Source organism: Mus musculus, chromosome 1 (genome assembly GCF_000001635.26).
Source record: "Mus musculus strain C57BL/6J chromosome 1, GRCm38.p6 C57BL/6J".
NCBI classification, from domain to species: Eukaryota; Metazoa; Chordata; class Mammalia; order Rodentia; family Muridae; genus Mus; species Mus musculus.
In genome coordinates, this window is record NC_000067.6 from 193,243,525 (window position 1) to 193,264,857 (window position 21,333).

At 43.8% G+C, this 21,333-nt stretch overlaps 1 protein-coding gene across 2 annotated transcripts in view; it reads right to left on the reverse strand.

The window, feature by feature from the left end:
* Nucleotides 1-20,521, reverse strand: part of Hsd11b1 (hydroxysteroid 11-beta dehydrogenase 1) — a 42,406-nt gene extending 21,885 nt beyond the window's left edge. The window contains exon 1 of one of the 2 annotated variants that reach the window (NM_008288.2): nucleotides 20,424-20,521. The gene's annotated coding sequence lies outside the window, so the exon portion shown is untranslated. The remainder of the gene's footprint in view (nucleotides 1-20,423) is intronic. The other variant, XM_030249832.1, reaches the window with a different exon arrangement.
* Nucleotides 20,522-21,333: the final 812 nt, after the last annotated feature.

Consider the following 21,333-nt stretch of genomic DNA (forward strand, 5'->3'; position numbering starts at 1 on the left):
GACAAGGCAGAAATAATCACCTTCTTTTATGTGTAGCAAGATTTTATTAAAGAATAATCCTCAAAGAGTTAAAGACACACCACAGTTAAGTTTTTCAGCTTAAAACTTGCCACCCGTGTCATGAAAATCACCCAGAACAAAGCCAATCCTGAACTGTGAGTAACTGCAGAGCATGTAGAGAAGCTGGAATGTCAAGAATGAGTGTCTGGCCTATGAGGAGAGATTGGGGATCAACGATGGGAAAGATCTGAATCATTCAGAGTTTGGAGAAACCAAATTATGACCCTAAAACAGTCTCTGGAAAGATCCGGTGACTTTTTACTTCAGAGAAAATAATTTAAGGCCCAGAGGAGACGAAACAATTTGTCAACAAAGGCCACAGCTGTGAGGGTTGCTTCCAGAAGACAATAATGGTTTGAGAACAGCAGAGAGCTGGAGCCGAGGGCGCAGATGACAAAAATAGAAAGGCTGCAATGTAAGTGGGAGGTGCAGCCATGTTGTCAAGACTGGCAGCATCTGAGTATTCTCAGAAAAGCTTTTATGCTACCAAGACACATGACAGACAGGACTCCACGTTCCTTCACGGGGGGGGGGGGGGAGGGGAGAAAATAAGACTGCATTCTTAGCCTTATATAACAGCGAAATCATTTACTTGCACGCAGAAAATAAGATAATAATTTTTTTTTAAATGTGCTTTGTAGTGAGTGAAATTATAGGGAACAAGAAAGAATCATTTAAAAAAATCATGATACAAAAGGAAGATAGGAGTGAAGAACACAGAGAAACAAGAAAGAGAAGAAAGGAATGATAAAAAGACAGAGAGAAAAGAAAGGGATGAGAGAGTGGGGACTGGGGAGACGGCTGTCATTTCATGTAGAAAACACAAGCTTAAAGTGTAGACAGCTATGTGTGTGGTGGGCTGAATGTAACAGGCTGGGGGCAGCAGAAGCCAGATTTTGCAGCGTCTGTGTGTGTGTGCGCGCGTGTGTGTGTGTGTGTGTGTGTGTGTGTGTGCGCACAAAAATGCTGATCAGTGGCTCAAGTCAGTGACAGTCCAACACTGTCTCTCAGAAGACACATAAAGACCCCAAACCACCATTAGATCATCAAAGAACCCAGTAGCTATCATGCTGTTAAGACAGAAACACACCCACTGCCCTGATTTCCATGAGTAAGAATGAAGAACTGTCATATAAAATGCACTAAATAGACAGATGTGTAGCCGTTGGGATACATCAGCAGTTCTCAGACACTCGAGTCTCGGAAGCTTTTCTTTTCTTTTGGTGTTACCTGGTATTTTGAGTCAAAGTCTTGCTATGCAACCCAGCTGACCATGAAGTTGTGATTTTTTTTTTCTGCCTCAGCTTTCTGAGCTTTGGGATTATAGTTGTATACCACTGAAACTGTTACCAAAGAATTGTGTATGTTTCTGTATGAGTGTGAGCTTGTGTGTGTGTGAGCACATGTGTGCAAGGTGTGTATATGCACATGTGTGCATGTGTGTGTGGTGTGTGAGAGCTTGTATGTGTGTGCACATGTGTGTGTGTATGTGTGTGAGCTTGTGTGTGAGAGCCTCTGTATGTGAGGTGTAATGTGTACATGTGTGTGTGTGTAATAGTGCAGGTGCAGGTGTGTGTGGAGGCTAGAAGTCCTTTCTCAAGAGTTGTCCACTTTGCTTTAATGGGACCAAAGTGCTGCTCTAAACCTGGAGCGCACCCATTTGGCTAGGCTCTCTGAGCAGAGAGCTCTGGGGATCCTTGTACATTTGCCTTCCCAGCTCTGCGATTACAAGCACAGGCCACCATACCAAGATTTTCATGTGGATTCTGGGAATCAAACTTGGGTTCCAATGCTTGTATGGTGAGCACTTTACCGACTAAAGTCTCATCAGTTCCCAGTGTCAAAGAACTTTCACATGTGGTTTTCCTATTGATATTGATGCAGAGATTTAGACAGTGTTGTTTAAATTTTTTTTCTTTTTTTTTTCCTTTTCCATTTTTTATTAGGTATTTAGCTCATTTACATTTCCAATGCTATACCAAAAGTCCCCCATACCCACCCACCCCCGCTCCCCTACCCACCCACTCCCCCTTTTTGGCCCTGGCGTTCCCCTGTACTGGGGCATATAAAGTTTGTGTGTCCAATGAGCCTCTCTTTCCAGTGATGGCCGACTAGGCCATCTTTTGATACATATGCAGCTAGAGTCAAGAGCTCCGGGGTACTGGTTAGTTCATAATGTTGTTCCACCTATAGGGTTGCAGATCCCTTTAGCTCCTTGGGTAATTTCTCTAGCTCCTCCACTGGGAGCCCTGTGATCCATCCATTAGCTGACTGTGAGCATCCACTTCTGTGTTTGCTAGGCCCCGGCATAGTCTCACAAGAGACAGCTACATCTGGGTCCTTTCGATAAAATCTTGCTAGTGTATGCAATGGTGTCAGCGTTTGGATGCTGATTATGGGGTGGATCCCTGGGTATGGCAGTCTCTACATGGTCCATCCTTTCATCTCAGCTCCAAACTTTGTCTCTGTAACTCCTTCCAAGGGTGTTTTGTTCCCACTTCTAAGGAGGGGCATAGTGTCCACACTTCAGTCTTCATTTTTCTTGAGTTTCATGTGTTTAGGAAATTGTATCTTATATCTTGGGTATCCTAGGTTTTGGGCTAATATCCACTTATCAGTGAGTACATATTGTGTGAGTTCCTTTGTGAATGTGTTACCTCACTCAGGATGATGCCCTCCAGGTCCATCCATTTGGCTAGGAATTTCATAAATTCATTCATTCACATGTGGTTTTCCTATTGATATTGATGCAGAGATTTAGACAGTGTTGTTTAAATTTTTAAAAATAACAAGGCTAGCTTCCGTTCACAGTCAGGACAATAAAAAAATGTTATGCATCTTTCAGCCTTTGGAAAGTTAAATGTCTCAGCACTGTAACAGGCCCCCAGACCCTAGCACAGCTGACTCCACAGTGAAAGTACCATTCAGGCCATAAAACTCAGCATGTGGACAGAACCGCCTGCAAAACTGATGACAAAGACCTAATCCATCAAAGCCCATAGCTCTCTAAATGGACTAACCTTGCTTTTTGGCTTCTGTAGTTCCACTTCTGGCTAACTGTTCTTGTTAACTTAAATATGTCAACCCAGGATATGGTTTTTGTGTTTAAAAGGTCACCTTAAGAAGGGCTCAGTGCTACACTGGATGCCAAATACCTACCATCATAGCCAGCTGGCTAAGAACTTAAACCCATATCCTAGCAGTCTACTCCAGTGAATACCCTACAACATTTCTGGAGGTCCCACTGAGATCCCCAGAGACCAGACATTAGGACACCAGAGGTCTCAGAGTCCCCCAGATCGAGGAAAAGTGTGATGGTTGGGGCACTCCTAGGGAGAGCTCAACCTAAGATGTCCCAGGACCCCCTTTGATCAAATACTGTCTAATGTTTCAGAGGAGTCTGATATCTCTGCCCCTAAAGGAAACAAACATGAAGTTGCCTGTTGTGTCACTCCAGAGGTCTGGTTAAGATGCCTTCTGGTTGGACACAGTTGAACTTGGTCATTGATCAAGTGTGATCAAGTGTCCAGGATCTCTGTGAGACATCACTGGACTCCCACTGTTCAGGCGCATGGATGCATTGTGGCTACTCCTGGATCTCTCTTTCTCTCTGTCTCTCTCTCTCTGTCTCTCTCTCTGTCTCTCTCTCTGTCTCTCTCTCTGTCTCTCTCTCTGTCTCTCTCTGTCTCTCTCTCTCTCTCTCTCTCTCTCTCTCTCTCTCTGTGTCTTTTTGTCTTTCTATGTGTTTCTGTCAATTTCTCTGGTGTGAGACCCACTCTAGCTTAAGACTTGTATCTTCTTGTTTGGGATTCAAATCCTCTCAGCTCTTCCAGGCTGCCCAGAGACACCCCTACCCCTGCAAAACAAACAAACAAACAAACAGCACTTGTTTTGTTTGTTTGTTTGTTGTTGTTGTTGCTGTTACTTTAATGCTGGCTCCTGTTCCTCCTGAGTGGAGTGAGGGAGTGGCTGGTCTTCTCATCCAGGGCTCCCTGACATCTAATAGTTCTCTGAGGTGAACATTCCCTCCCTGTCCCCACCTGCTCTAAGAAGTCCCAGAGAAAGAGAAAAGAGAAAGTTTTGCTCTTTCCTCTTTTAAACCAATGACCCATGTAATTGGAAAACTCAAACCCCACCATTTATTCATATATAGTTGTCATGCTTTTACTACCAGATATGTCCATGGTATGATCTATAGAGAAAGAGGGCCTCTCAACACTAGGGAAAGGACATTAAAAACAAAGAGAAAATCTTGGTCCTCCTAGAGGCTATTTATTTGGCTTCACTTACAAATTGCTATCCACCACTGCTGAGAACATTAAAAAAAGATGACTTCCTTGAAGCAAGAGCCACTGACCTGGCTGCCCAACAAGTGGCTGAAGACCAGTGGGACATACTGATATTCTCAGGACATACTCTGACCCGGTGTTGCCTAAGAGTCCATTGTACGACCAAGAGAAAGTAGAAGATAAATGAATGAAAACATAAATAAAAGGGAAAAAAAAAGGACAACTCAAGTCCACACGTCAGCAGAGAGCACCAGAAGGAAAGATCAGTCTTTCAGAAACAACTGCAGACCGCTGGTGACCAACCTTCACCAGAATATTCACACCTTCACCAGACAGCTAGCACAAGATGTCTTAGCCAGATGCTGGGTTTGCGCTTCAGTAAATACAAAACAGAGAGCCCTCACTCAGGAAGGGGTCCTAATGAGAGACCAATACCTTGGCAAAAACTCTGGGAAAACAGGCTGAGGAGATCTGGCCTTCCACAGGTGGATAGAAGTGCTTGCTAGTTTATCTAGATGCCTTTTCCAGGTAAGAAGAAGCAGTCCCCACCTAGACTGGAACTCCTCAAACAGTAGCTTACAAAGCTCCTCCAGGAACAGTTTCCTGATTTGGTTTCCCTCTAGCAATGGGGTTCAACAATGGCCTGGCTTTCATAGCCCAAGCCTTTTATTTAATAGCTAAAGCTTTAGATATAGTTTGAAAGCTTCATTGTGTATATAGACCTCAGAGTTCTGGGCAGGTAGAAAGAATAAACAGGATATAGAAAGAAACACTAACAAAAACTCTTATTAGAGTCCAGTGAATGGTAAATAGTCATCTTTGCTTTGCTTTGCTTTGGGCCCACTGCACCCCATGTAGGGAGGGATTTCCCTCTGTGAGAATACCTCCCCCACTGCTTCCCAGGCTGAGAGAACAGCAGTCAGAAGAACTCTCTAATCATTCATTGCTCAAGTCAATACAGACCCTCAGATTCTCCATAAAGGCTACCCAAGAAACCCAACTCATCTCAACTTTCTCCTTTCAAATCAAGTGATATTCGCTTGGGCAAAGCAGGTTGCCCAAGCAGGTACTGGAACAAATCTAGACGTGACCATACACAGTGATTATCTCCACTCTTGTGGCTGTGAAGGTAGCTGGTAGTACACCATGGATTCACCAATCCAGACCGAGAGAGCAGAAGCCAAGGACGACAGTTCCAAATGGACTGTCCCTGGACTATGGACCCATTAAAATTAAGGTTTTGTTGGTACCCAGGCCCTTCTACTCCCTGCCCCCTCTACTTCTTCCTGAGTTTTATGTTTTATATTAATACAGGGCCGTGGTCCAAACCCCACTGCTCTCTGATGAGACATAGAGGGAAGGTATTAGCCAGTGTGACTACAGATCAGAAACCCATATTCAAATGTCTGGTTATATTAGAGAAAGGAAAGATACATTTAGTCCAACTATAAATTCCCCATAGTCTTTCACAGTCCCAACAGTGTTTAAAAGTCCACAGTTCAAAGTCTCAGATACTCATGGCACTCTCTTAACTCTAATCGCCCATAAAATCAGAAGTGAAAAGCAGATCATACATTTCCAACACACAGTAGCATAGGATATATATTTCTGTCCCTAAAGGAAGAAGGGGAGTCATAGTGAGGAAATACTGGACCATTATGGTATGGCTACAAGCCTAAAGGGGGCCAGGGAATGGATATGATGGTTTGAATGGCCACATAGGCTTATAGGGAGTGGCACTATTAGGAGGTATAGTCTTATTAGAGTAGGTGTGGCTTTGTTGGAGGAAGTGTATCAGTTGGGGGTAGGCTTTGAGGCTCAAGCCACACCTAGTGGATCACCCTCTCTTCCTGCTGCCTGATGATCCAGAGGTAGAACTTTCAGCTACCTCTCCAGCACCATGTCTACCTGTGTGCCACCATGCTTCCCGCCACGATGATAATAGACTAAACCTCTGAACTGTAAGCCAGCCTCAATTAAATGCTCTCCTTTATAAGAGTTGCCATGGTCATGGTACCTCTTTGCCACTGTAGAAACCCTAACTAAGTCACTATGGGTCAAGTGCTATGAATGAAAAGGCCAGGCCTTACAAGAATGTCAAAATGCAAAAGTCAATGATAAATGTACACTGTGGGAAGCCTACAGTGTCAAGAAAGAAGCAGACCATCCATGTGTAGGGTATGCATGCAGGAGAATCTTGGAAAGAAGTCATTCTTGATCCACACAGAACTGTGTGTAGCCAAAGGAAGAAGGGTAAATATGAACACTGTGCTTGCTGAACGTGTCGGGTAGAGGGGAGGCTTGTTTTAGGAACACTTGATGTAAAGGAAGCTGTGGGAGAAAATAGAAGGAGGTGTGAAAGAGAATGGTGTGTTTGGGGAACTGCAAACAGCACCATATGTTGGACCATTACATTTTGCACAGTGGTTCCAAGATGAGAAGCCAGACTGGAAAAGAAAGCCAATGGCCATACCTTTGAGGGTCCTAAGTAGCCACCATTGGAGTGCATAGTTCTGGTCATTTCTTTCCAGTTATATAGATTTGAACTCAGTCCCTCTCCATCATTCCCACCTCAGGATGCTTCTGGTTCCCTTTCCCTTTGTAACTCCTCATTGCCTGAGTTAAAAAGCTTGGAAATTCTCAGCTATTCAGGCTTATCCATCCCCTACCTGCCCTCTGGAATTTTACTTTGTCTGCGGAAGACGCGCTCGAATGGCTATGTCGCTGGGGTATGCAACCCCCTGGAGCTATGCCCAACCTTGTCCCTAGGATCCTCAGGTTCCACCAGATTCTTCTGCCACACCTTCCTCTGTTGTCTGACTCTTGGTAACCCTTGCTGTCTCACTCTCTTCTCCTTTCTCCCTATCCTCTCTTTAGCCTGGGTCAGTTTTTCTGCTGGTCTATCTTCCTGTCTCTCTGACTGTCTCTTAGCTTGCTCTGTAGACTTCTCTTTCTGATTCTTTAAATGTCAGGCTTCTCCTTGAGTCTATTCTTTCTTTTCTTCTCTCTTTAGTTCCCCTCATTCTTATGGCTTCACTGACTGTCATTTTTCTTATGTGCACTTTCTCAGCTGAGCATGGTCCCCTATTCACACAACTTCCCCTTTAGACTGCTTCATGAACACCTCACATCCAACATGCTGAAACTGGCCTTTTAAATTTTTTCATGGTATTTATACATTTGTTCAGTGTGTGTGTGTGTGTGCCATAGCACACATGTAAAGGTCAGAGGACAACTTATGGGAGTCAGTTTTCGACCCATGGGTCTTGGCGATTGAACTCAAGTTGTCAAGCTTAGCAGCAAATACCTTAACTTACTGAGCCATCCTGATGGCCCAAACTATTTTTAACAGTTCTGCTGTTGAAGTTCAGTATTTACCAGAATACTACCTTATTTTATGTGGATAGTTGGATGATTTTTAATAATTTGCAGAGTTAGGAAATAGCATTGCAACCCAAGTTTAGACCATCTTTATTATCCAACAGACCCTTTCCTGCCACCTGCCATCAATTGATTGCCCCGAGCCTGGCTCGGATGGTCACTGACCTTCCTTCCACCTTTGTAAGCTTGCCTTTTCTGGGCTTTCCCCAGCAGCAGGATCATCTGACAGGTCCTTTCCATGCTTGACTTCTTTCACCTTGTGTGGTATTCTGTGGTTGCAGGGCTCTGAACCTTGTTGCTTTGTGCTATGGTGACACCTGCTTTTGCTCTTGCTCAAGAGAGAGGACAAGCAGCTGGAGCTATCCATGTTCTGCACCAGAAACAGCCCCACCGGGAACTGCCACACCCACTCCAGTAGGGACACTCGTGACAGGCCTAAAACCCTGGACGCAGTCCTGAGGCGAAAGGTTAATGGAAACTTAGCCTCCTGGAACCTTGACATTCCCATAGCACGCATGCTCCAAACCTGTCTCCGTGTTAGTCTGCTGTATGGATCCGTGTGTGAATGAACGGGTGTGAGTTTGTGTGTGAGCCTTGTATTTGTATATATGTGTATGATTGTATGAGTGTTTGTATATTGTTTACATAGGAATATGTGTTTTTGTGTGTATATGTATGAGTATGTGTTTGTGTGTGTTATACATGTATGGTTTTGTGTGTTAGCCATATATGAGCATGTGTGTTTGTGTGTGTTGTAAATATGTGTGTATTATGTATATGTACGAACATGCGTTTATGTGTTATGTATGTGTGTGTATGAGCATGTGTTTGTGTGTTATGTTTGAGTGTATGTGTGTGAGGAGCATGTGTTTGTGTGTATGTGTGTGTGAAGAACATTTGTTTGTGTGTGTGAGAGCATTTGTCTCTATGTATCTGTATGAACATGTTTGTGTGTTTGTGTATATGTATGTTTGTGTGTGAGGAGCATGTGTTTGTGTGTATGTGTGGGCAACTGACTCTATGTATGTCTATGAGATTGTGTTTGTGTGTATCTTATATATGAACATGTGTTTGTGTGTTGGGTATGTATGTATATTGTATATGTGTGTATAACTGTATATGCTGTGTGAGGATGTGTTTGTGTGTGTGTGTGTGTTGTTTATATGTATGTGTGCATGTGTGTGTGTGCCCTTTCATGGACCTTTAGAAGCAAGAGACAGCAACAGTTAAGCTTTCTTTCCAATATTTCTGAGCCACATGCTGCTGCACTGAGCATCTTCTAAGCTGAAAGAAAATGATCTTGTGGAGAAAGAAGTCAGAACGGCGGGAGGATGTGATTTATGGAGTCTGACTCCAGTTGACATGGTACATGGCACTGGCAAAGAAGCCTACTTCTAAGTGTCGAGGAAAACAAGTGAGTGTAGATTTCTGAACCCTCTGCTTCTGCTTCCAAGCCCAGAGAGCCTCTTGGCAGAACTCGTTTGCTTCCTTCTATTTGTGGAAAGTAGATGAATGCAGCTTCCCCAGGTACTCATAAATCTTGGGGGAGGGTGAAGACAGGAGGTGGGAGGGAAATTCCTTCCATGTCTCCTCCCTAGCCACGACCACCATGTGCATCTTTCATTCTCGTCTCTGTTGTGTCCCTTGCCTTCCCAGTCTTAATGTGCTTTATCCAAAAAGAATGTCTTTCCCATGTTTAATTTTCCATTTTATGTCTGACAGGATGGTTCACAGAGTTTGAGAGCTTGGCCGCAGCTCTGAGAAGTAACCTAACAGGGAGGGAACTGGCTGCCGTCTCTGGGTAGGATGCTGAAGGATTTAAGTTTTTTTTTGGGGGGGGGGTGAGGGCGGGGGTTAGTGTACAAAGAAATGGGTCTCACTGGATCATTTTTATATATGTCATTATACTTTTTTCTTATTCCACTTCCCTCCTCTGCATCTCCTCTCTTACTGTCCCTTATTCCCCCAAATGCCGTCTTCTGCTTTCATGACACATATTCCTTTAGCTTTCCATTCATCTCTCCTTCCCTGACTCCTCTCATAGTTCCTTTTCTACTTACATATCTCTCACACTTACACACACACATACACACACACTCACATGCACACATGTATATACACATTACACATTACACACACATCCACACACTACACACAAATACACATGTTCATACACATACACAAGTGTACACACATGCACACGCACACTCACATGTATATGCACACACATACACACACGTGCTCATGTGCACACACACACACGACACATGTTCACACACATGTACATGTTCATACACATGCACATGTTCATACACGTGTATACACACACACAGTACACACATGCACACAGTTCTCTCTTTACCCTTCTCTCCTTCTCTCTTTAATTCTCTATTCCACATACAAGGTTTTTAAAACCTGTTGTCTCTCTGACAGCTTATTTTATTTAACATAATGCTCTTCTGTAGCCTGGTCTTTGCTACCTCTTGGGTTCTTCCCTTTCCCACCTTTTATTCCCCTGGTTTCATCCCCTAACACTTACAAGAGAGAAAAAAGTATACAAGGGAGAGAGAAAGATGGAGATCCTCGAATCCAGTTTCTATCTGTCTGTTTCTTTTTTGAGCATGCCTACTAACAAATTGCAACAACCTCCCTGAATGACCACCAACCACCAACCCCACCTCTAAGGGCTCTAGCATTTACATACCCTCTGAAAAGTTCCCAGAATTCTAACTGTCACACACTCTCAGAAATTATCTGCACCTGGTAAAACCACGCTTCTGCTAGAGCATGAGGTAAACCATGGTCAGCTGCTATGGACAGTCTGAAGCAGCCCCAAACCTGGGATTAAAATGAAAGCACAATCCTGGGCTAGTGAGATGGCTCAGTGGGTAAGAGCACCCGACTGCTCTTCCAAAGGTCTGAAGTTCAAATCCCAGCAACCACATGGTGGCTTACAACCACCGGAGATCCTGATGCCCTCTTCTGGTGCTGTCTGAAGACAGCTACAGTGTACTTACATATAATAAATAAATAAATTAATTAAAAAAAAAAGAACAGAGGATTATTTAAAAAAAAAAAAGAAAGCACAATCCTATACTATTTCTGTGTTTTTTCAAAGAACCCCGAATTCCAGAATTTTCATTATACTCTTCCATCCATTTTTCTGCAGATGTCATAATTCCGTTTTCCTTATGGATGAATAAAATTCCATTGTGTCTTTACCCATTCATCATGGATCTATGCTGACTCGGGATATTGTGAATGGCAATGACTATGGTATGTGACTTGGAGTCCTTGGGTAAACACTCAGACCAGGATAGTGATTACCCTAGTTTACACTCTGCCTTCCTCCCTGGCATTTGGTGTCAATGTTTTCTTTTTGATAGAGTGAGATGAACTCTTAAAGCAGTTTTAATATTTCCCTCATGGGTAAGGATATTGAAGACTTTTTAAAGTGTTGAGTAGATGCCTTTTTCTTTTTTGGTGTTTAAATTTTGTAGTTCTTTATACAGCCTAGATATTAACTCCTTGTCCAGTGTGTAGTTGATAAAGATTCTCTCCCGTTATGTCAACTTTCTCTTCATTCTCCTGATTATTTCCTTTGCTATGTGGAAGCTTTAGAATTTCATGCAATGTCACGTGTCAATCCTGGAATTATATCTTGAGCAATTACAGTTATTTTTAGAAAGTTCGTGCCTATGCCCATATCACCAAGTGTTTTGTTTATGATTTTTCATGAACAGTTTCGGAGCTTTGGGTCTTAAATTAAAGCCTTGAAACTATTATTAAGTTTTTTTTTTTGCAGGGTGAAGAAGAAATCTATTTAATTTTGTTCTTCTGTGTGTGCTATCCTGCACGGTTGTTGACGAGCCTGACCTCCACCACGTATGCTTTTGGCTGCGTGTATATGTGCGTCTTCACTGCTAGTCCACTGATTCGTCTGTCTCTACTTTTGTTCTGGTTTGTCCTTTGCCTCTGGTGTGATTGAGATTGATTAGGTGTTATGATGTCTCTCTCCTGCACTGCTCTTTCTGCCTGGGTTGGCTTTGCCTATCTTGGAGTCTTTTGTGGTGCTGAATGAATTTGAATTTTAGGATTTTTTTTTTTACTAGTTCTGTGAAAGAATGTCATCAGGATCTTGATCGGATCGCATCAAATCTATAGATTTCTTTTGGAAAGAGCTATTTCACAATATTGATTCTGCCAGGACATTTCTAGGATTTCCTTCAAGTCCTTCAGTGTTTGAAAGTCCTCACCTTATTGGATAGGGTTGTTCTTAGGTGTGTTATAATATGGAACTATTGTGAATAGTATTTTGTTTTTTTTCCTGATTTTTTTTTCTTAGCAAATTCATTATTAGCATATTGAAAACGATTGGTTTTTGTAGGTTGGTTTTGAATCCCAAAGGTTTTAACAGACTTCTGGCAGGAGAGGGCGCCCAAGGGTTGGAAGAAGAAAATGACTGCAGCAATTTAAAGGCAGGCAGACACTAAGACTTAATTTCTGGCAATATTTCTATTATCCAGAGGGACCTCTGGGTTAAGTCAGGACAAAAGAGGATGAAGGAGAAGGGAGGAGAAAGACTCATAAGCACTGACACATACCTAGAAAGAGCCATATACAGGAAACTAGTATCCCTGACGCCCTCCTACACACACACACACACACACACACACACACATACACTACATATACACACTTCACATGCACTCACACACACTACACAAACACATACCACACACACATACACACTACACACACACCTATACCACACACACAATGCACACACATGCTCACACACACTTTCATACACTACATACACACTTATACACACACTCACACACTTACACACATACACACACTACAAATACACACTCCACATACACTCACACACACTACACAAACACATACACCCTATACCACATACACACTACACACACACCTATATCAAGCACACACAATGCACACACATGCTCACATACACTTACATACACTACACACACATGCACACACACACTTATACACACACTATACACACACACTCACAACATTGCACACATACATACTACACACACACACATGCTACACACACACACTCATACACTACACATACACCCCCCTACACAACACACACACACACACACCACACATACCTATACCACACAATGCACACACTACACACACTCACACATACACACTACACACATACATACACCCTTCCCCCACACACCACAATACCCCCACCCCCCACACACACACCATATCACACCTGGTCCAGAAAAGTGGAGGACAGTTCTCAGACCCCAGCAGGCCTGATGAATATTAGTCAAGGGTAGGACTCAGATATGTGCATTTTTTCCAAGGCTCCTGACAGAGAGGTTCCTGTTTGCCCCAGCAAGCTCTTGGACCTTCTTCAAGGCTCATTTGTGCATACTTCTTTACAAAATCCAGCTTTAGCAAGGTCCTGCTGGTTCAGGTTGGCAAGAACCCTCTCTGCTGCCACCCCTCTCAAGTATCTATTTAACCTTGATATCTGATCAGTCTCCTCATCTTCCTCCATCCCCAGGCAATGGCAGTCACCGTGGCCAGCCTTCAGCGAGATCCCTGACCCGTCAGCCCCATCAGAACCATCTCTTTTCTCTCACTCTGATGTTTCCTCTTAGTAATTTTCCATCTACCAATTGCCGCTCTGCAGTTTGGCTGCAAACCATCACTTGTCTGGTCTGTGTTTGGAAATAAGCCCAGTTTTGTGCCGAGCTCTTCCTTCCCTCATGGCAACAGTCCTGTATGGGGTCTAGCCCCTTTAACCAGGTTCTAGCTCTAGCTTCCTGTGATCCTATACAAAGAGGTTCGAGGAGCCTGTTCAACAAAGTGAACTCTGCATTTGTTAATTAGACTGTTAGTTTAGGCTTAACTTAGTGATTCCAGGCACCAATGTGTGGCTGATAGAACACAACTGAGCCTCTTTTAAATGTAATTCTCCATGCTGGCAAGACGGTCTAGTTGATAAAGTGTAAGCATGGGAAAGAGAGTTCAGTTCCCAGCACCCACATTAAAAGCTGGGTATGATGGTGTGTGCCTGCAATCACAGTTCTAGGGACATGGACTCAGGCAGATCCCTGGGGCTTGCTAGCCACCAGCATCCCCTAACCATCAAGCCCCAGGTCTTAGTGAGAGACCTTGTCTCAGACAATAAGATGGATCGCTCGTGAGGAACCACACAGAGACTGATCTCTGACTTCTACAGGAACTCACACACAGAATGGTACACACATACACACACACACATTTGTATACATACACTAAATAAATTTGTATACCTGTCAACATAGTGAATTGGAATGTTTTAAAGGTCTCATGATTTCTGAAGGATCTCAAAGCCTCCGGGCCACATAGTCCTACTCACAGGCACTAGCTTTAATACTTACCACACCCCCTGCCCCCAGGAGGGTTCAACTATATATTTGTTAAACAATATCCTTTTAAGTACTTTTTAATTTTTTCAAATTTAGAAGTCATTTACTGATTTCCCATAAGGAACATCTGGTTTTTTTCCCTATTCATTTATTTATTAGATATTTTCTTTTTTATATTTATTTATTATTAGATATTTTCTTTATATACATTTCAAATGCTATACCGAAAGTTCCCTATACCCTCCCTCCACCCTGCTCCCCTACCCACCCACTCCCGCTTCTTGGCACTGGCATTCCCCTGTACTGGGGCATATAAAGTTTGCAATACCAAGGGGTCTCTCTTCCCTGTGATGGCCAACTAGGCCATCTTCTGCTACAAATGCAGCTAGAGACACGAGCTCAGGAGGTACTGGTTAGTTCATATTATTGTTCCACCTGTAGGGTTGCAGACCCCTTCAGCTCCTTGGGTGCTGTCTCTAGATTCTCCATTGGGGGCCCTGTGTTCCATCTTATAGATGACTGTGAGCATCCACTTCTGTATTTGCCAGGCACTGGCATAGCCTCATACGAGACAGCTATAACAGGGTCCCTTCAGCAAAATCTTTCTGGCATTGTGCAATGGTGTCTGGGTTTGGTGGCTGATTATGGGATGGATCCCTGGGTGGGGTAGTCTCTGGATAGTTCATCCTTTCGTCTTAGCTCCAAACTTTGTCTCTGTAACTCCTTTCATGGGTATTTTGTTCCCTATTTTAAGGAGGAATGAAGTATCCACCCATTAGTCTTCCCTCTTCTTGATTTTCTTGTGTTTTGCAAATTGTATCTTGGGTGTTCTATGTTTCTGGGCTAATATCCACTTATAAGTGAGTGCATATCTAATGACTTCTTTTGTGATTGGGTTACCTCACTAAGGATGATATCCTCCACATTTGTCCAAGAATTTCATAAATCCATCGTTTTTAATAGCTGAGTAGTACTCCATTGTGTAAATGTACCACATTTTCTGTATCCATTCTTCTGTTGAGGGACATCTGGGTTCTTTCCAGCTTCTGGCTATTATAAATAAGGCTGCTATGAACATAGTGGAGCATAATGTTCTTATTACCAGTTGGAACTTCTTCTGGGTATATGCTCAAGAGAGGTATTGCTGGATCTTCCGGTAGTATTATGTCCAATTTTCTGAGGAACCTCCAGACTGACTTCCAGAGTGGTTGTACAAGCTTGCAATCCCACCAGCAGTGGAGGAGTGTTCCTCTTTCTCCATATCCTCGCCAGCATCTGCTGTCACCTGAATTTTTTATCTTAGCCATTCTGACTGGTGTGAGGTGGAATCTCAAGGTTGTTTTGATTTGCATTTCCCTGATGATTAAGGATGTTAAACATTTTTTCAGGTGCTTCTCAGCCATTCAGTATTCCTCAGTTGAGAATTCTTTGTTTAGCTCTAAACCCCATTTTTAATGGGGTTATTTGAATTTCTGGAGTCCAGCTTTTTGAGCTCTTTGTATATATTGGATATTAGTCCCTGGATTTTTTTTTAAACGACACTTCATTTGGTGTCTTCCAGGCCCTAATGCTACACCTTCACAGTCTCCATGGGATTATCAATCAGCGTTTGAGTCATTAGGGTGAGCCGAGGTGGTACCAGGGCTGTGGTTCCCTTTCTTCTCTTGTGTCCTTTGCCTCTCCTCGAGAGTTAATAAACATCTCCATTTTTATTCTTTGCCTTCTGAGTTGCTTATGTTCTCCAGAACTTCTGGTAAGAAACACAAACCAAGCAAACAGGTCCCATGTGCTGGGTAGTAAGCCTGCTTTCATCTCTTCCAGCTTGGACAGAGCTTTGCCGTTTGGTGGTGCAGGAAGCTCCCTTTGCAGTTAACTGGGGATCTCCATTTTCATCTTTCTTGGTGTACCTACCCAGGAACGCCAATGGATTTTTTTTTTTTTATGTAATAAGTACTCTGAAGGGGGGAGTAGTAGTTTACATTTTAACGTTGCTGTGTGGCGTGACTCCATCAGGCCTCGGCCAGTGCGGCGGCCGTTATCATCATCGTGCCCTAACTCCCTCTTTCTATTCAGCTGAGCAAGAAATTCTAGGTTGGATGTTATTTTCTCCCAGCTGGAGGACACTGCTGTGCTGCTCCAGTTCTTAGCTTGTGCTGTCAGCACTGAGCAGTCAAAATGCTGTTTGGATCCCAGTTGTTGCTTCATGGGCTGTTTCGCTCTCAAGAACTCAGGTACATTCATTTAGGGGGTGAAACATTTCCAGTATTGTGTTTGGAGGGGTTTGTTTTTCTGTTTTGTAGAGCGCATTGAGTACACTCTTGGTTGCTCAAATGGAATCTCAAGTCCTTTGCCTTAGGAAACTTTGGAGAAAGTATTTATTGATTAGTGGGTTTGCTTCTTCTCTCCCCGACCATGGTTCTTACTAGAAAATTTCAGGGATTCTAGGCTGATCTTTTATATCCACGCACCCTTCCCCCATTTTCTCTCTTTCTGGGAGAGTCCCATAGTTTTATCTTTAGGTGGTTCATCATAATTGTGTGTAATGTGGGTGGATGTATATATGTGTTGGTGGGCATATACATGTGTGTGGGTGTACATACACGTAGGTGGGTATATACAGATGTGGTGGGTGCATTTACATGTGGGTAGGTACATGCACATGTAGGTGAGTGTATATACATGTGGGTGGGTGTACATACATGTTATGGGTGTGTGTACATACACGTGTGTGGGTGTACATGCACATGCATGTAAGAGGACAGAGGTTGATTCCAGGTGGCTTCCTCTATTGCCCTCCACTTAGTGTTTGAGACGAGTTCTTTTATTGAACTAGGAGTTTTCTGATTCAACCAGGCTGGCTGGTCAGAGGGCTCTTGGGACCTGCCTCTTCCAGCCTTTCAGCACTGAGGTCTGAGTGTGTGCCACAGTGCCTAGTTCTTGATGTCGTGCTGGGAACTGACTTCAGGTTTTTGCAATTGCACAGCAAGTGCTCTGCTGGGCCATCTCCCAGGTCCCATCACTGTAATTTAAAATTTTCCAGTTGTATTTCTTTCTTCAGGGAGTCTTTTCTTGTTCTGTGTCCTTTTAAAAAATATGTCCCTGTGACCCTCATCTGTGGATGTTCTATCTTCCCTAATGTCAGAGACCATCGATGCTGCTGGGGCAGATCTCCATGTGGTTTGCCATGTTTGGAGCTCTCATCCTACCTTGGTAATTATTACTGTTAAGCGGGTTGTTGGCCAGGTTTTCCCCTCTTATTGCTACTGTGCTGTGGGATGGTATGGGGGAGTGTTAGTTCCACAGGGAGACCCCCATGTGCCAAGGTCTCTTGTATCTTTCTCTTTCATTGGGTTCTTCCTGCAGGGATGTCCTTCATTCATTGTGACTGTGGAATAGGATAAGTGGGTAGAGGTACACAGGCCAGACCATGCTTGTTCTAGGAGCTGAGCCAGGAAAGGGGGCTGGCAACCTGGTCTTTCATGTGAGTTTTGTCTAGTCCTGCTGTTTCTAGCTCTCCCAGGGGTCGGGGCACTATGTTTCCACTTCTCTCCCAAGGCTTCATGAGCACCTGGGTGTCCAAGACTCAGACCATCTTTAGAAAGGGTGTTGAGATTTCTCAATTGCTACTATCTCTGTCCTGGCTTCTCTCTTTGCCCTTGTGGTCCAGCAGGAGCATTCTTCCCCTGTGACCAGAACATTTTGTAAGGAGGTAGAAATATTGATTCACGATGCAGTGCTTAATCCCGAGTGGTCTTTTCTGAGTGTTCCATCAGGCTCAGAGTGTGTATGAGGAGCCCATAAATCAAGGCTATGGAAAGGAGATGTTTTTACAATGCTATTGGCAAAGGAGAAGATGTTGTGTTTCTAGTTCAGGCTACCTGGAATTTGCTATGTAGCCAAGGATGGCCTTGAACTTCTGATCCTCCTGCCTCTACCTCCCAAGTGCGGGAATAACAGACAACATCACTATACTCCCTTTATGCTGTGATGGAATCAAACCTGGGGCTTTATGCATTCCAGGCCTTTTTTTTTTTTTTTGAAACATTTTTGAATGTTTCACTAAGATCTTTCTGAAACTATTTGGTGGTAGGAATATAAATAAAGACTCTGATATATGGTGTCTGCTCCAAAGTACATTATAGTCAAGTGTCGTGAAAGTGTATGAGCGGCCCCAAGCTCACAAGGGTGGAATAGCAGCCTGTAACAGTCCTCAAAGAGGAGACAGTGGCTCAGGAGGGACTTCTCCGGGGGAGGTGTCTTCAGACCTAAGGTTTGAAGGTTAAGTGTGAGTTCTGGATGTGCAACTGGGGGAAAGGCATCCCAAGAAGAGTGATGTGAGGGTGCAGAACAGGAGTCTAGAGAAATGGAAGCAGCCAGAGCAAGGGAGAAATGGAGAAGCCACTTGGTTATCACTGTTCACAGTAGTGCAGCATGTGACCCAGGGCCTACCAACACTAGATCCAGAAATAACAACATCTTGTTTTCTCTGCAAAGCTGAGCCAACTCAAAATATTATAAAATGAGCAATTTGAAGATTGCAGAGAGAGGAGACACGCATGAAATGCCGGTTCAATGACAAGAATGGGACTGTTCGCATTCCCACATGACAAGCCACTTCCTGTCCGTATCCTCTAGTGTCCAAACAGTTATGAAACAGGCCCTGGAAAAGCTCACATTGGTGAACTATTGTTCTCCTATTCCTGCCAGCCAAGAATTATTTACACGTTGTAGCTGACTCTCTTACCCCACCAGCAGATGCAGTGTCCATGAGCTCTGGGGACACCCAGTCTCTTCCTGTGAAGTCTGGGTGATTTTGATCCTCAGTAAGGAAATTGGGGTCCAGTCACCCCTCTGCTACAGGCACAGACGTGGCCTTCAGTAAGGCACTTCCCTGTCTTGGCTCCCATTGCCTCACTTGGCAAATGGGACTAATTAAATTAGATTACCTTTATGGTTTGTTCCCAAGCAGAAATTGGATTCAGGCAGCTTTAGCTGTACCAAAATGAGCAGGAAAGAAGAGGCAAGATTTGATTTCATTTTGTTTTTACATCATGCTAAAGAGAGAAAGGCGATTCCTTTAAATTCTCGACAAGCAAGCAGAAGAGAGATTGCTCCATCTCTCCTTACCTCTCCCACAATGTTTATAGCTTTGGGTCACATATCTCATAGAGAAATATGTCACTGAAGACAGAAACCCCCCCATATATATATGCTATATACTGCACACATACCAAAATTCAATGTACCTACCCCCCATCACATAGACTAATATAGAACACATACATCATATACTATTCACACCACACACAACATAAGCATACACACACACACAATACACCACACACACACACACACACACACACACACACACACACACACACACACTAGTTATAAAGTGCATCAGATTCTGTTACATTCTTGTTGAGAGAAAAGCCCTTTTAAAAAGCCAACCGCTGTGAAACAATGTTGCCCTGTCTAGATGTTTTCTGAAGCACTTAGCTATTTTGAACCTCCACCCTCAAGTTATTAGAGCAGTAACTGAAGCCCTTTGCACTGGCTGGCAAGTGATAGCCGGTGAGTCTGGGCAACTGTGAGTTGAGAATGGCATTTCCTTTTCGTGCTAAGGTTTCTCTAACTCCCTGATGTGAAAGGAGTACCTTGGGTTGCCCTCTGAGCAGGCTGCTTGAAACCTCAGGTCAGTGTCCTGAGCAGATGCTGGGCTGGAATTTAAGGAGAAATGGTAGCACAGAGAGAGCTTTGAGAGACTCCAACCTCCAGGGACCATGGAACCCCACTTCACATAGCTCTTATCTCAGACCACTGGCATGGAGGCCTGGCTGACTGGCTGCAATGGGATGCCCACAGCCCTTTCAACAAGTCTTCAGAGAAGATGGAGTTTAGTGATTATTATGTCTGTCATCAGTTCAGAACCGCGTATGCCCTGCTAGCTTTGTGTGCCTCCAGAAGAACTTGAGAATGCTGTGACTTCCCACAGCCTTAGCAACTTTTTATTCCAACTAACGGTCTACTGCCAAATGATCGGCTGCTCTTGGTGCCAGCACCAGACCCTTGTTCCATCTGCCTTTTATGTCATCCCTCCCGCAGCCCAGAACTCCCTCAGCATTTTTTATTTTTACAGCTTTTTTTTTTTTTGACCAGCAATTGAAATTGACATAGAAGTTGGTTTCTTTTCAGACCTGTTAGCCCTACTGTGTATAGTGTATAGTCCTGAGTGGTGATAGTGTCACATACAACATACAATTTCATAAAGTCTTACCTTGAGGCTTCAGATAAGTGCGGCTCCTTTTTATTGGCTGCCTATCTCTGGTTGCTTCTCTTCTCTCTCTCTCCTCCTCTCTATCCTTCTGTCTCATCTCTTTTCCTCTGTGGTTTCTCACTCTTTGGGGAGGGGCAGGATTTCCTGCTCACAAGTTGGTTGGTTTCTGGGAGGAGCCAAAAGACCTGATTCAAGACTGAAACCAGCTGGTCTGCCACCTGATACAATGTATGTGAAACCTAGGACTAGGAAGATGCCTTTTCTGAGGACCCAGCCTGCAGCAGGGAGACGCCTGCCAGGGGTAGCCAATCCAGCCATAACCATTGGGCTCCCCAAAGGACAGGGGGACCCCGCGGCAGTCTGGTGTGGAGATGTTTAAAGTGGTCCTGGTTGCCCTGGAAACTTTCCCATTACTATTGTTAGCTCTACACTCAGTGGAAACAGACCGAGCAGACAAGCCATGTTCCACCCAAGCAGGTGCTCTCTTTAGTCTTGGCTTTGCCTCAGAGGAAGTTACTGAAACAAGAACCATATTTGGACAGATTTTTCTTCCCCACAAGGAGAGACTCTAATAACCTGATACTTTCTGTAGGCCTGTGTGCCTACCCACACTTTAGGTGTGTTTAAAATAATCAAGATGACCACAGCAGCTAGCAAATAGAGTGGATAAAGAGGGAGACCCAGAAGAGCAGGGGTTCCATTTTCAGAGACAAATAACCCCAATCCAGTTCATCCCAGGTCTGGAGTAGAGGATGAAAGACAGTATACACACACACACACACACACACACACACACATGCATACACATGCAGACTCACACACACTCATGCAGACACACATATACAGACACACATATATAAATGCACACACACAACCACATAATGCATGCACAGACATACACACATGCACA